The 13,995-nt window shown below is 34.2% G+C and overlaps 1 protein-coding gene across 3 annotated transcripts in view; it reads right to left on the bottom strand.

The window, feature by feature from the left end:
• The window catches only part of LOC143196236 (ephrin-A4), an 808,497-nt gene that overhangs the window by 574,991 nt on the left and 219,511 nt on the right, over positions 1–13,995 (bottom strand). The gene's annotated exons all lie outside the window — the stretch shown is intronic.

Here is a 13,995-nt window from a genome sequence, read left to right as displayed (position 1 = left end):
TTGTAATGAAACAATAACAGATTTCTATATTATGTCTATTATTTATTTGTCAATCAATATACTGATATTTCTGCAAAGACGTCCACAAAATAATGTTCTCTAATAGAGTGATGATCTCAATTTTACAGTAAAATAATCACTAACGTCATATCGGCCGTAATAAACATTAAAGGGCATCAGCCAATGACATTGTTACCGAAGTTCCCTGAAGACGACGTCAACGAAAATTAGTTTCCGGGCATTAATTGCCTCTAATTTACGGAATATCGATTCTGCATAATACGCCACCGTATTTGCGTTAACGCCAAGCCAGTTTCCGTTCAGATTCCGAGGCGAATTCCCCGAAGAAGCCGTTCCGTCCGTTAAAAAAGCTCCGGTTTACGGTGCGCCGGGTGATTTATCTTATAATATCGGCGTGTAACTTTCTATTTATAAAGCCGAACGACAAAAACACACAGAAACATTTCAACAAGCCGATTAATGTCGATGCCGCCGCCGAAAAAAAAGGGACCGCTTTCGAACCCCGTGGCACCGGCGTACCGTTCGACGACGACGTCTAACGCTCCGCCGCACACACAAACGAGCGAAACGGGACGACCGGAGAGCCCGGGGACCCCCCTCGCGCCCGCTACCTAATCGAATTACGGGCGTTTTGATGTCGAACGCATGGCCGTCCACGACTTCAATTAGCATAAACAATGAAGACGTTCATAATTGTTGATTTATATTGGCGGATTTGAAGCGATTATCGTGAAATTGATCGGCGGGATGCTATCGCCCGCCACGCTTCACTCCGGCTAACGAGCGTTTGACGATCGCTGCGTTTTGGGATCTGGGTGAATTCTATGCTGCGGTGACCGATATACCCAGTTCTGCTGTGGGATGACCGTTAAGCGTTGATATATTTCACTGCGAATTTTCGGTTCTAACATTCATGAGATATTTTATGCTGAATCTAATGTATCATTGTAAAATCATAAATAGATTCCATCCTGTGAAACGATATTTTAGACATTTATATTTAAAAAGGTTTGAACGATAATGTAGAGTGAACTGGACGGGATCGCAGCTTCTGTTAAACTGTGAAATTTATCGAATTTGCTGTTACCAAGCAACGCAAACAATTGTCATGAATGGTAACATGCTTGGTCCCTTGATAGAGCTGCGATTACCAGATATGATATTGTCGCGACCTTGAAGCATGTCGAATTTTACAACTTAGCGGCCTACGAAATACCCAGATAATATTATCCTAGATATTGACCTACGGGGTGACAGCAGCGATGTCCAGTAAACGATAGCGAAGATCTAGCAATCCCGAAACATTGACAATGTTTTTCCATTGTCAATGGAAAGACACAATCCAGATGTGTCACCATACACCACTCTTTCCCAGATTATATTTTCTGTATTTTTATAATGTCACATAACGGTCACATCATGTAACCATAACTATTTTATATTCGTCCTACCTCCATTCACCATGCCATACAATTCCCAAGATATCTAAAAAAAAGGAACTTCATAATTCATTTGTGAAGACGCAACACTTAGAGTCACTACCTTTTTCATTCTGTTGATTTTAGTGTATTTTGTGGGGGTGTTGGCCACCGAATCGATATCGATATATATATATATATATATATATATATATATATATATATATATATATATATATATATATATATATATATATATATATATATTATTTCTAAATTTTATTTCTAACCAATTTTAAAGGTTTATTAAGAAATGATTTAAAAAATATCGATATCGATAATTTTTCTACATCCCTAGTATTTTGTGCTGCCCAACCTGAGTTTCTTCACAGAGTATTCCAGTTTTCTCTTTTTACTTTTATTCCAGTTATTTATTTATCTATTTTCCTCTATTTTATTATTTATCGGTATATCTTCCATAATTCATAAACTATAGTAAATTAAAGATAATCATTTTATGGTTGCAACTGTACATATATATTATAACTATTTTATGTACTAGAAACTGAAACAAAAGTGGCCAGAGTAGTTATGAATTATTTATTATTCGAAGCATACATAAGCACCACCGAAAATGGTTATTCTTGGTACCGCTGGCTCTTGGTGGCAGTGTACCTAGCGTGTTTGCCTCTGGTTTTTTCCCTTGTACGCATTGCACGTTCGTCATAGTCGGAATTAAGAGAAGTGAGCGTTCTTTTTTATTTGAGATTTCGGCTTGACTCTAGCGAGGTCTACTAAGCCTAGTAGCAGCATCTTGCGTATCTCCTTCCCCTGATATCATTGCACGTCCATTATTGCTGGTGTTAGAGTAGAAACTGTCTACTAGGTCTTCACTTGTAGCGTATGCGCATGTCATACTTTATCATAAAATGTTTATTATTGCTATCAATTACCACTATTTTACGTTGTCTGATATGATTGTTCTTCATTGTTATTGACTGTACTATGGACGAAAGATAAAAGTCATAACAACCAATAATCCGGTTAGTTGTTATTTACACATTACAACATTGTTTACTCTTGGTGTACTAGCTTACTATGCTTTATTTGTTACTAAGATATTCGTTTTGGTCGTATGTCCCTCTGTTGCAATATATATAGCAATATAGCATATAGTATATAGAACATTTTCGTAATATTTTTTTTATTTAAAGATTACATTAGGTACGTTTAGTACAATCTTAATATATAAAATCAATTTACTACTATAATTCTGCTGTATTTGCGTCAATATAAAAGCAAGATGAATGTGCGATAAAATTTATAAAAAGGGAAAGGGTTTTGAATAGAAAACAATCAATTAACTTTAAAATGTTGATTTAATCAAAAAGAGAAATGACGACTTGTTGAATAGCGATATAAATCGACATGAAGATCAAAAACAGGTAAAAATAAGCCCGATGTCTATTTTTTAACGAAATTCGAAAAAGAAGGAAATTTTATGTTCGGCTGTATATTTTTTTTAATGTATATTCACCGATTTCTCCGTCAATTATGGGCCAATATTCAAAATTCTTTTTTGTATTTGATAAAGCACTTTCGAGGTGGTCCCATTAGAACCAAATCAGAATCTATAGGGAAAAAGAGGGGGGGACCGAGGGAAACGCTCAAATTTCAACGGCACGTACAAACTTTTCACATATTTTTTATCTAAAATAATCAGATATTTATGTATAATGTTATTGCTGAGCTGATGTGATGGAAAATCGGAAGTCGTTCAGTGCAAAAGCCATTCAGTTTGTTTTTTAAGCATTAAACTATAGCATATAAAACCTCGTAGAAATATTGTTCATTACTGCTTCTATATTCCATTCTTCTTCTATAGTGTAATGGTTAAAGTGTTTAGCTCCCAAACGGAGGTCACGGGTTCGATTCCCGGCGGAGCAATACATTTTTGTTGTTGTTTAATTAGAACATTTGTCAAATCACCTAGGCTAGATAGCGACCCCGGGGCTCTTTATCCCTCGTTGCTGATGACTTTTAAAAGCCCAATTTTTGTATTTTTTGTGTCGAGCCAAAAATTATAATATAATTTTATGACCTATACAAAAAATTACCAAAAAAACAAATCTAAATTAATATATAGTAACTTATATATAGTATAATATTTCTAAATTACTATAACTACTAAAGTCAGTTGGTGGTAGTTAGAATAATATTGTAAATAGATAAAGAGTTTTAGATAGGTATTAAGCTAAATTGGGTGTATATAGTAGAATATAAAATAAATGTAGTAGTGTGTAAATGTATTAGTTTTATTTTTATTTAGTTATAACTACGATTATTTTGTACATATTTCATTTTAAAGTCTTCATTTGTGTTTTTTTCACTTAGGTTTAATTATTTTTTAATTTTTAGTGAGTTTTTTATTTATTTTTTGAAGTCGGTTCAACCTTTTTATTAAACTTATTTTATAGATATCTTACTCGTAACACCATTCTTAAACCCTCAGATCGGTACTTTTTTATTATATTTACTACAGTTTAACGTGGGCTCTGAACTTAGATATCATCCCAGAAGACATCCGGTCTTACCCAGCCTGGTTACTGGCGTGACTGGTATCATTTTCCTTGTCAAATTTTACACTCTTGCCTAAGGACAATCGCAAATGTTAAACAATCACAAACATAAATGTACGACCATGCCCCAGCAGTATTTGAACCCGCGATTATCGCAACAGTAGCAGGACCGTCCTGCCGGCTTTAGCCCTATGCCAACCAAGCCGACAGTACAATACCAGTTATCTAATATAACATATATAACTAATATATTTTCTATAGTATTAAATTAGGTTTCTAAACTGAAGTTCAAATTGATTGAAAAAGTGGTGTGATTTGCTCCAATTTTCTAATTTTCTGTGTGATATGATTTAGTAACCATATTTCATATTTTATACAAATCCATTTAATCCGTTGAATAGCGATAGTACCTTGGTAACGTACCTTTAGTATCGTTGGATTACTAGTTGGTTCGATGTTTTAGTGCAACCCCATATTTGAACCTTTTAAGTCGAAATGGACTCTCAAACATTTTTATTTTAAATCAAGTTGGGAGTATTTTCCGACTAGCTAGTACAGTTCTTTGATTTTCGGTATAATCTTTCATGATCTTCAGCTTTTTATGTAATGTGATATAATTTTAGTAATCTGATGTCAAAAACTTTCTCAGTTATTGGAAATATAGACATGTCTCAGTGGTTACTCAAATGAAATAATAATAAGTTAGTGAATCAAACAATAAAAATGTCCATCAGTAAATTACAGTGTATGTTATGTACGTATCGAACAAAGAACTTCCTCCGTGTACGCTCCGCCGGTTATCCCCTCTACGATCCTGGACATTATCTCCGACGGACACACTCTCCAGGACGTGATACCTCGTCGAAAACCTTCTTCAGGTGTCCCGAACGCCCTCGTGAGAACAACTTCGTCACCTCCACGAGGCGGCCGACCCTGCCTCCGTCTCGCTCTCTCTCTCTCTCGTCCACGTCTCCGCTCTTTTGCCGCGAACATTTTTTTTTCTTCTCCTTTTATTCGTCTTTATTTATGCGCCTCGGCCTTCGGGATCTTCTGCGGTTCGTTCTTTCGATATTTTACCGTTCAAAACTTGTTCCCTGTCATTTCTCCGTGGCCGCGCGCTGCCCGGACCGTGTTTTCGAATCGGAATCCTCGTTCGTGGCGGCGCATGCATAGGGCGTTAAAGAAGAAACGCAGGAAAAAAAGAGCGGAGAGCGGAGAATTAAGGTGGTATTCGCACGGAAGGGTACAGTTTTCGAGCCGGGGCCCGGCAGAAATTTGTGGGATTTTTAATTGGTTTTTGTTTCTGGGGACGTTTGGCGGACGTCGTCTTCACGGAATCCGTTCGTTTGTTCTTGAGTAAATTAAGGGCGAACGTCCATTTATACGTATAAATTGCTATGGTTGCGTTTTTTTTCTACTGAATAATCACTGTTAAGCGTCATAGGTCAAGTCTTTTGCAATATAACGTTTCACTTCACGATTACCGAATTAAATAAACGAATAGTAAAACTATTCCATATAAATGGTTGACCTGTGAAACATATATTAAATATATATTGGGCTATAAATTCGTTTTAGAGATTTTTTTAAAAAGCTTTATTGTAAAAAATCAGTACAATATATTTTACTAAAAGTATTGTTCATCGATAACTGCTACATCTTGCAATCTGTCAAACTATATGAGGATTCAATCTTCATAAAACGATGAATCTTTTGAGGCTATCCACGAATTAGCCCATTTTTTCAGGTCATGACTCATATGTCCAAACAAGAGCCAATCAACCTTTCACTAATTCCACTCACATTTTCGCTGTTATAGCCGTGGTAGGGTTGCTTCTCTTATAAAAAAAAAGACAACATGAACGCATTTTCATACTATACTTTTAATATAATTTTAGGGCATTGGCAACTATAGTCTATTCAAAACTCTAGTGACGCACGTCATCAAAATGTGCCTATCGAAATTTGTAAACCCGTTTTACAATCAGACATTATCTTCCTTCTCATTTTATTCTATTTAAAGAGAGATAGAATACTGTTTGAGAACATTATAATTACGGGTCATAAACCGGAAAACGTTTTAACGTTTTGTTTTATCAAATTTCAAATCGCCGCGGCTAAATTGAAAATATTTTTTGCGCGTTGCAGCTGAACTGATTATTAGTAAGAGCACGGTCACTAAAACATATCAAAGAATTAAAAACAATATCACTACATAGTATAAAACAAAGTCGCCTTTTCTGTCCCTATATCCCTAAGTGCGCTTAAATCCTTAAAACTACGCAACGGATTTTGATGCGGTTTTTTTCAATAGAGTGATTCAAGAGGAAGGTTTATATGTATAATACATGCATAATATACTAAGGCAACATTGCTAATTTTAGAGGTTTCTCACGTGATGTCGTAAATTAACCTATTTTTTAGGCTTATTTAGCAATTAGCAAAAACGCTGCCTAACCCTACAAGTTAGATCAAATTAATGTACTACAGTATTGTACACCATAAAAAGGTCTACAAAAAAGTCCGCGATGGTATATGTTTATCTTTTAGGGATAACCCACATTAACCATTTTTATTGTTTACTTTTTACGTGAGAAAATGGCTTATTTACGAAGCTATTTTAAGCAATACGGCATTAATCCTTATCGAATTAAGTACCTTAGATACAGTGTGCAATTAATATAGATCAATATGGTTCCTTACAGCATGTAAATTAAACAAATAATTTCGGAGATATTACAAATTTAAAATTTGCGTTTAAAAATGTGTAATGTAATAAAAATTGTATGAATTTAGATATTCCAAAGATAGCAGGAAATCTTCATAGTAAGTATAGGGGAAGAGGAATTGTTTTACTCCAAATTTAATGCGTACAGGCCAAGGGCAGTAATGAATGAACCAAAAATACTGGATCGATTTTAATCATGTTTTCATTGAGTGACATAGGCATATATATTTTATGCCCGTGCAAAGTCGGAGCGGGCCGCTATGTTTTTATATACAACGTTCATATTTTTTCTGTAGTGTATTTAATTTAGTATCAGCACTGCACCCGTGCGAAGCCGGGGCGGGTCGCTAGTAAGCTTATATTTGAAAAAAAAAGAAACAGGTGACGGATCAAGATCAGCTCATATACGAAATAACATACCTAAAAGCAGTAAGTAGTTTTTTCAATCGAAACATAATTTAATAAAATTATTCCATAGAAAATTGTTAGTCTGGAAAGTATCCATAAAGAGCCAAAAGATATGCAGCTATTTGAGGGATGTAGAATATCCCTTTATAATATAAGATTTAAGTGGTGTAAAGATAACCCACAAAGGGCTTTAATGGGTCTTCCAGAAATTGCTACCAAAAGAATACAATTTTTAAAAACATATAACAAAATCAAGGAAGAATTATTATATAAATTTGTATATTTAGATAAGACGTGGATAGATGAGACATACATATATCAGAATGGTACATTGGGTCACTTATCGCAAGATAATAATAAATATAGTGTAAAGACGACAAAAGTTAATGGAAAAAAGTAAATGTTGGAATAACTGTCGATTAGGTTTTGTTAGTCATAACATTTATTAATAATTCACTGCAGACATATAGTTCTTCATACTAGAAAACAGGAATGGTTTTACTCCTGGTGCAGAATTAGTATTTTCCTCTAAATCCAAGGGTGACTACTATGAACAAATGAACCATAACTTGTTTTACCATATCACGGTACACTGGTGGAGAAAATCCCAACAAGTGCATTAACAAAGGCTGCAATTAAGGAATGGTTTAAAGTACATAAAATAAGTTTCGAAGAAACCACATTAAAGAATGAAACATTTCAAATTGTTACTCAGTAAATATAAATGGAATATTTAAGTGGATTTTATGTAATTTACTATTTTAGAAATAATCTTGAGAAAAGATACATGGTAGACCAAATTGCTGAACGTTATGACCACAGAGTATTATGTCTTCCTCCCTGTAACTGCATATTTAATTTAGTTATCTAATTTAGTTTGTTTACACTTTTAGATTCAAACATTTTACTTGAGACCTATAATGATGTGAATTAAAAAATTATTAAAAATGAGTAGGATGTCAATCTGGATGCCAACTATGTTAACTAATTCTATTTTATATACGACTTAAATTCAATGATCACTACTAATAAGATATAATATTATATAATAATATTATATAATAATATTATACTAAAGTTCTATAAAACAATGGGCTCCATATGAGTCTTTCATATTATTTTATGAAACTAATACTCAAATGTAAGCTATGTTATTAGTCATATTCCGAGCCGAAATATTCTCGAGTGATGTTACCGCATATATCGGAGCTCATCTTGTATGGAGTCTATATATTTTTGGTTGGCCCCCTTACGGTCAACTCTCGAAGCTAAATCTGTATATAAATGTTAAACTCTTAACAAACTGCTTCGGCAAAATTTTTGCCATTACGCATACATATATACATACATACATATATATATATATATATATATATATATATATATATATATATATATATATATATATGTATATATATATATATATATGTATAAACAGAGCAAACTTTTTCAAGATTAAATGATAAAATATGAAAAATCCCCCCGGAGAATATCACCACGTCAAACGGATGGAGAGAAGAAAAAAAACCGTAGTTGGCAAACCCTGTTAAAGAAACGGCGCGACAGGCACAACCGGAGTGTAACGTTCACTCCACATTCAGCAGCGTAAAAAGAAGACACGACCTAGTGGAATTAACGTTGTGTCTGTGTTTGACCCAGTTCGCGTCGCCATTATCCTCAATGAGACAGCACAACGTCAAAACACGGAAAAAAGGACAAACAGAACGTCGGAAAAGAAATAACAGAATCGTGTGTTTGGGAGCTGGTGGACCGTGACAGACGACCGCCAACATTCCGACGAAGATTGTTTCCTAGTTTCGGTAGGTCTCGATACGGAACCGTCGACGACGTTGTCGTGTTACGCCTAGTGACAATCCTGCGAGATGTCGTACAACCTGCGACCCTAACAGTGGCAATTTCTTTTAACTCTTTCCTGATAAATTCGCTTTTTAGCTCCTTTATATAAAGACAACTCCCGTAAATAAAAATAAAATATAACAGTTAGGACTTAAATATATCATAAATACACTATGGCTTTGATAAATTAATCTTAAAAATAATAATTTATAGTAAGGTTTTAAAATTATGAAATGATAATATTAGGTCAGTCCAAGATTTCGATATTTTGATGATTTTCAAATTGTCACGTCTAGTTAGACCGCACAAGCACCAATAACAATAATTATTACATATAGCAACAACTCTAAGTATCTCGGAACAAAACTCTGGATACAAAACTTCGCAGGAGGGAACATGTAAAAAGAAAATAAAAGAACAGTTCAAATATACGAAAATGTAATAGTTAAATGGAAGAAAATTGCAATTATTGGTACATAATATATTGCTACTATACAAGTAAGTATTGAAACCTATATGGATATACGGAATTCAATTATGAGAATGTTCCGCGAAAAGTAATATAAATAAAGAACAAGTTTTGCAGAATGAAATCTTGAGAAGTATTGCAGATACAGCCAGATAATACAGGAATATCACAATCTAATAAACAATAACAATAAAAAAATTGAATTTATTCATATGAACTGCAATCAATAAAATTTGTAATAATTCGTTGGAAAATGACGCTTCTAGTTAACTATCACCTGAGTAGAACATATGCCATAATTATAATGTTCACAACGACATATTTTCTTTCTAATTATTAAAGAATTGATTCTACTCTCAAAATTGTACTTTTTGCAGAGTTTATTTGTCGATAGGAAGGCAGATTGTTAAGTAGGCGCCTTTTTGAAATCCCCGAGCAATAACTTTAAATACACTACTGTTACTTTCAGTTGTTATCTATTAATATACTATCGTGGGGGTTTGGGCAAACTGCGTTATTTGACTTGTGTCTGACCACCATTAACTGCAGCCGAACTCTCGAATTTTGACAATAATTCGATAAAGTAATAGTCGTGTGCTGATTAAGCATTTTTTTTTAATTCATTGAAAAACTTGATAAACACTGTGGAGTCTTTGAACCACCAATTTCAACTACCACTAAAAAGTTATTTACTAAGTTCCGTTGTGGTCATATCAGCATAAATGACATCGAAATCATCCAAGAGGTCATTAAGCCAGAGATCGTTGATAAAATCCATAGAAAGATAATGACGACCTGAGAATGAAAATACGTAAGGTGAGTGACGCTCTTGGCACCTCAATTAAGCGGATACATCACATTTTACATAAATATTCGGATATAAAAACAGTTATCGGCGCGAAGAACCATGTGATTTGAATGAAGTATTTAGCGATGTTCAGTCGCAATCAGATCGAGTTTTTGCGCCTTTTCGTAACAGTTGACGAAACATGGATACATCACAACACACCAAGGAATAATTAAAACAGTGCGTTTCTTCGGGTGAACGTACACTAAAGAAGACCAAGTTGTTCTTCTCGGTTGGCCAGAGTTCTATCTTGAAAAGGTTAAAACGATCACCGGCTAATATTATTAACAGCTTTTGGATTCGAAGCAAAAACGAGGGCATTTTACGAAGAAAAATTGTTGAGTGTAGTGACCATGGCAAAAATCCATAAATTGGATTAAGAACTGATACCGCACATCCTTATTCTCCACATTTAACACCCTATTTACTGTTTCAAAACCTGAACAAACTGCTGGGTGGTACGATATCTCGATCATCTGAGAAACAGTTCAAAAAACAAACCCCGAGTTGCCTTGAGAAAATATTATTTGGAAAAAAATTGAACAGACTAAATGTACTGCTGGACTAAATTTATTAGGTTAAAAGGAAATTATGCTGAAAAATAAAACACTGTTTGGTAAAGAAAATATTTCAACCAACAAGTTAGTTAGTTATGTTAAAAATACTTCCAAAAAATATTTAATTTTCAAAGCAATAAAACAAAACACGCATGCTCACTTAAAACCAATCATGACCCACTTGGTCAAATTCTCGTGTCGCCTTTACATCATCATTAGAGCCAGCTTTAAACTATTATCATAGTTTTGCAAGATCCAATCCAACAGGAATTGAAAGGTCAATTGAAAAGTATCCGACTATAGATGGCGCTACCATAGAATTAAATCTATACATTTTTCAGTTAGCCCTAACACTCAAAAGAGGCATAAATTTGACAGCTGTCGGATCATTAGTTTGTGAATTATAGCATTTTGATAGAAGCAACTTTTGTAATTGTGAAAAAGGATAAAAAGGAATTTGGCGCGTTGACAAAATATTGCTTTTTGTAGGTAAAAAATACAGTTGAAGCAAAAACTTGGCTTGATGCCGAGTTTCCGGATACTGCCCCAGGAAAATTAGCCATCAAGGGTTGGTATGCTAAGTTTAGACGTGGTGAAATGAGCACCGAAGACACTGAACGCAGCGGACGCCCAAAAGAGGTTGTTACCGACGAAGACATTAAAAAATCAACAAAATGATTTTGAATCACTGTAAATTGAAACTGAATGACTAAAGATATCAACAGAAAGTGTACGTCATATCATTCAGGAATATTTGGGTATGAGAAAGATCTATGTAAAGTGGGTACCGCGCGAGCTCACTTATGACCAAAAACAACGACGAGTTGATGATTCGGAGCATTGTTTGAAGATGATGAAACGTAATAACCCCGAGTTTTTGCGTCGATGTGTGACAATGGATGAAACATGGCTCCATCATTTCACTCCGAAGTCCAATCGACAGTTCACCCGCTCCAAAGCGTGGGAAAACGCAACAGTCGGCTGGCAAGGTTATGTCGTCTGTATTTTGGGATCCGCATGGAATACTTTTCATTGACTACCTTGAAAAAGGAGGGACCATCAACAGCGACTATTACATACATTACATAAAAACGGTCCCATTTGAAAAAAACAGAAAGTCAATGAAACCTATGTCAAAAATCCATGAATTGGACTTCGAGTTGATTCCTCAACCACCATATTCTCCAGATCTGGGCCCCAACGACTATTTCCTGTTCTCAGATCTCAAAAAAATGCTCACTGGGAAGAAATTTTTGTCGAATGAAGAGGTGATCGCCGAAACTTAGGCCTATTTTGAAGCAAAGGACAAATCGTTCTACAAAAATGGTATTGAAAAGTTGGAGGATCGCTATAATCAATGTATCACCCTTGAAGGGAATTATGTTGAATAAAAATACTAATTTTGCCAAAAAAAATGTGTTTTACTATGGTAAGCCGGGAACTTTTCAATTGACCTGTTATGTGCTTGGTCTAACGTAACGTAACGTAAGGGATGAAAGACAAAGTCTTCAATTCTGTTCGGTCATTTTTTTATTCCTGCTTCAATCGCAACAATTTTTGACAGTAGTGTGTTAAATTAATGGTTTGGCAAGGTTTCAGCAGCTCACGATGGCCAATTCCTTTACAATCCCATAAAACTCTTCGCATTCATATTTATTTACAAAGTGCTGGTCAGATTATACCACAAATATTCGGTAAAAAATAACATGTAAAAAGAAAGTGAACGAACTAGAGCTCAAATATAGGAAAATGGAGTAGCAATGGTTAAATGGAAGAAAATCGCAATTATCAGTACATAATAAATTGCTATTATACAAGTATTGAAACCAATTTATTGAATTTGTCACTCAGGAACAAAAAGAATCGCAAAGAAAAATGAGGAGAAACTCCATTCTTATATCAACGTCGAAGTGCTACAACTCTTGGATTACCCATACCCAGGACACAGAATTAAATTCAAAAGAATCAAATCATTTGATCTTGTGTAGTCTAGTGAAGTGAGGTGTATATTCTGCACTATTTGTAAAGTCAAAATTTCATTACAGTTAAATATTTGAAAGCTTTATTTTGGTAAAATCCAACTTCCTTTCTTTAAAAAATGAAACTTTGAATAATTTCTGATTTTGAACCATATATCCATGAACAAAGGATTTTAAAAAATAAGGATCAAATTAAATCATTTGCGTTACTAATTTTGCTTTGTCACTCACAGTACAGTGCAGATTACTACTAACTACTGAAGATCTTAAAATAATGCCACAGAAAGTTATTTGGCTTAAAAGAAAAGAAAAAGAAGCTTAAATAAAAATTACTGATTGCCGAAGTTGAGACTTATTTTGAAACTAAAGAAAAACCAAATCGTTCTACAAAAAAGTTAGGAGGAGATTTTGATAGTTACTACGACTTTGTGTGTCAATTTTCTACAATAAAGCCTTGTAATTACAATGAACAATGCAATTGATCCATTGATGATGACAAAATGACAAAGTTCTTATCTTTGGTCGGTCTCATCAACATTAACTAAAGAGTAGCCTCGAAAGATAGTAAATATTTCTGCACCAAATTAAAAGAAATTTATGGCTATAACAAAGTATATTTTCTTGATAAAAATGACTGTATTAATATTAAGGAGTTAAAACTCAATTAACACCCACCACCCACGTTCCAGAACGAACAAGATTTCTACATTTTAAACAGTTCCATAATCACTTCGGTATACTACAACACGACAAACGTTATGTTAATCGCGGATGAATACTATTTGATATCGAAAAGCGTCAACTAATAACCCATCGCATAAAAACGGATTAAGAAAAGAATAATCTTTGAGGATGATGTCCACAACCGAAGATTAACCGCGTGATATCTTGCTGAGTCAGTAGTTTATTAAGAACGAATTTAAAAATCACTTATAAGTAATCAGTATCAAGTCGTTTGCAAAGTCACTATTAAAGGAATTCTATGAAGATGATGTTCGAGAGAGAGAGAGAGACAAAAAAACTTTAAAAAGAGCTTTAGCGTGTCAGTAGATTATCGGTTTTTTGCAACCGAAGAAATAATAAATCACCTTAAAGTAATAAAGAAAGTTGTTAATATTAGCAAAGTGCAAAC

This window comes from Rhynchophorus ferrugineus, unplaced genomic scaffold (assembly GCF_030347505.1).
Source record: "Rhynchophorus ferrugineus isolate W39M unplaced genomic scaffold, kcgeb_rfMv2 rfM4, whole genome shotgun sequence".
Classification (NCBI taxonomy): Eukaryota; Metazoa; Arthropoda; class Insecta; order Coleoptera; family Curculionidae; genus Rhynchophorus; species Rhynchophorus ferrugineus.
Note: the sequence above shows the minus strand (reverse complement) of the source record. Positions and strands in the feature narration are given on the sequence as shown.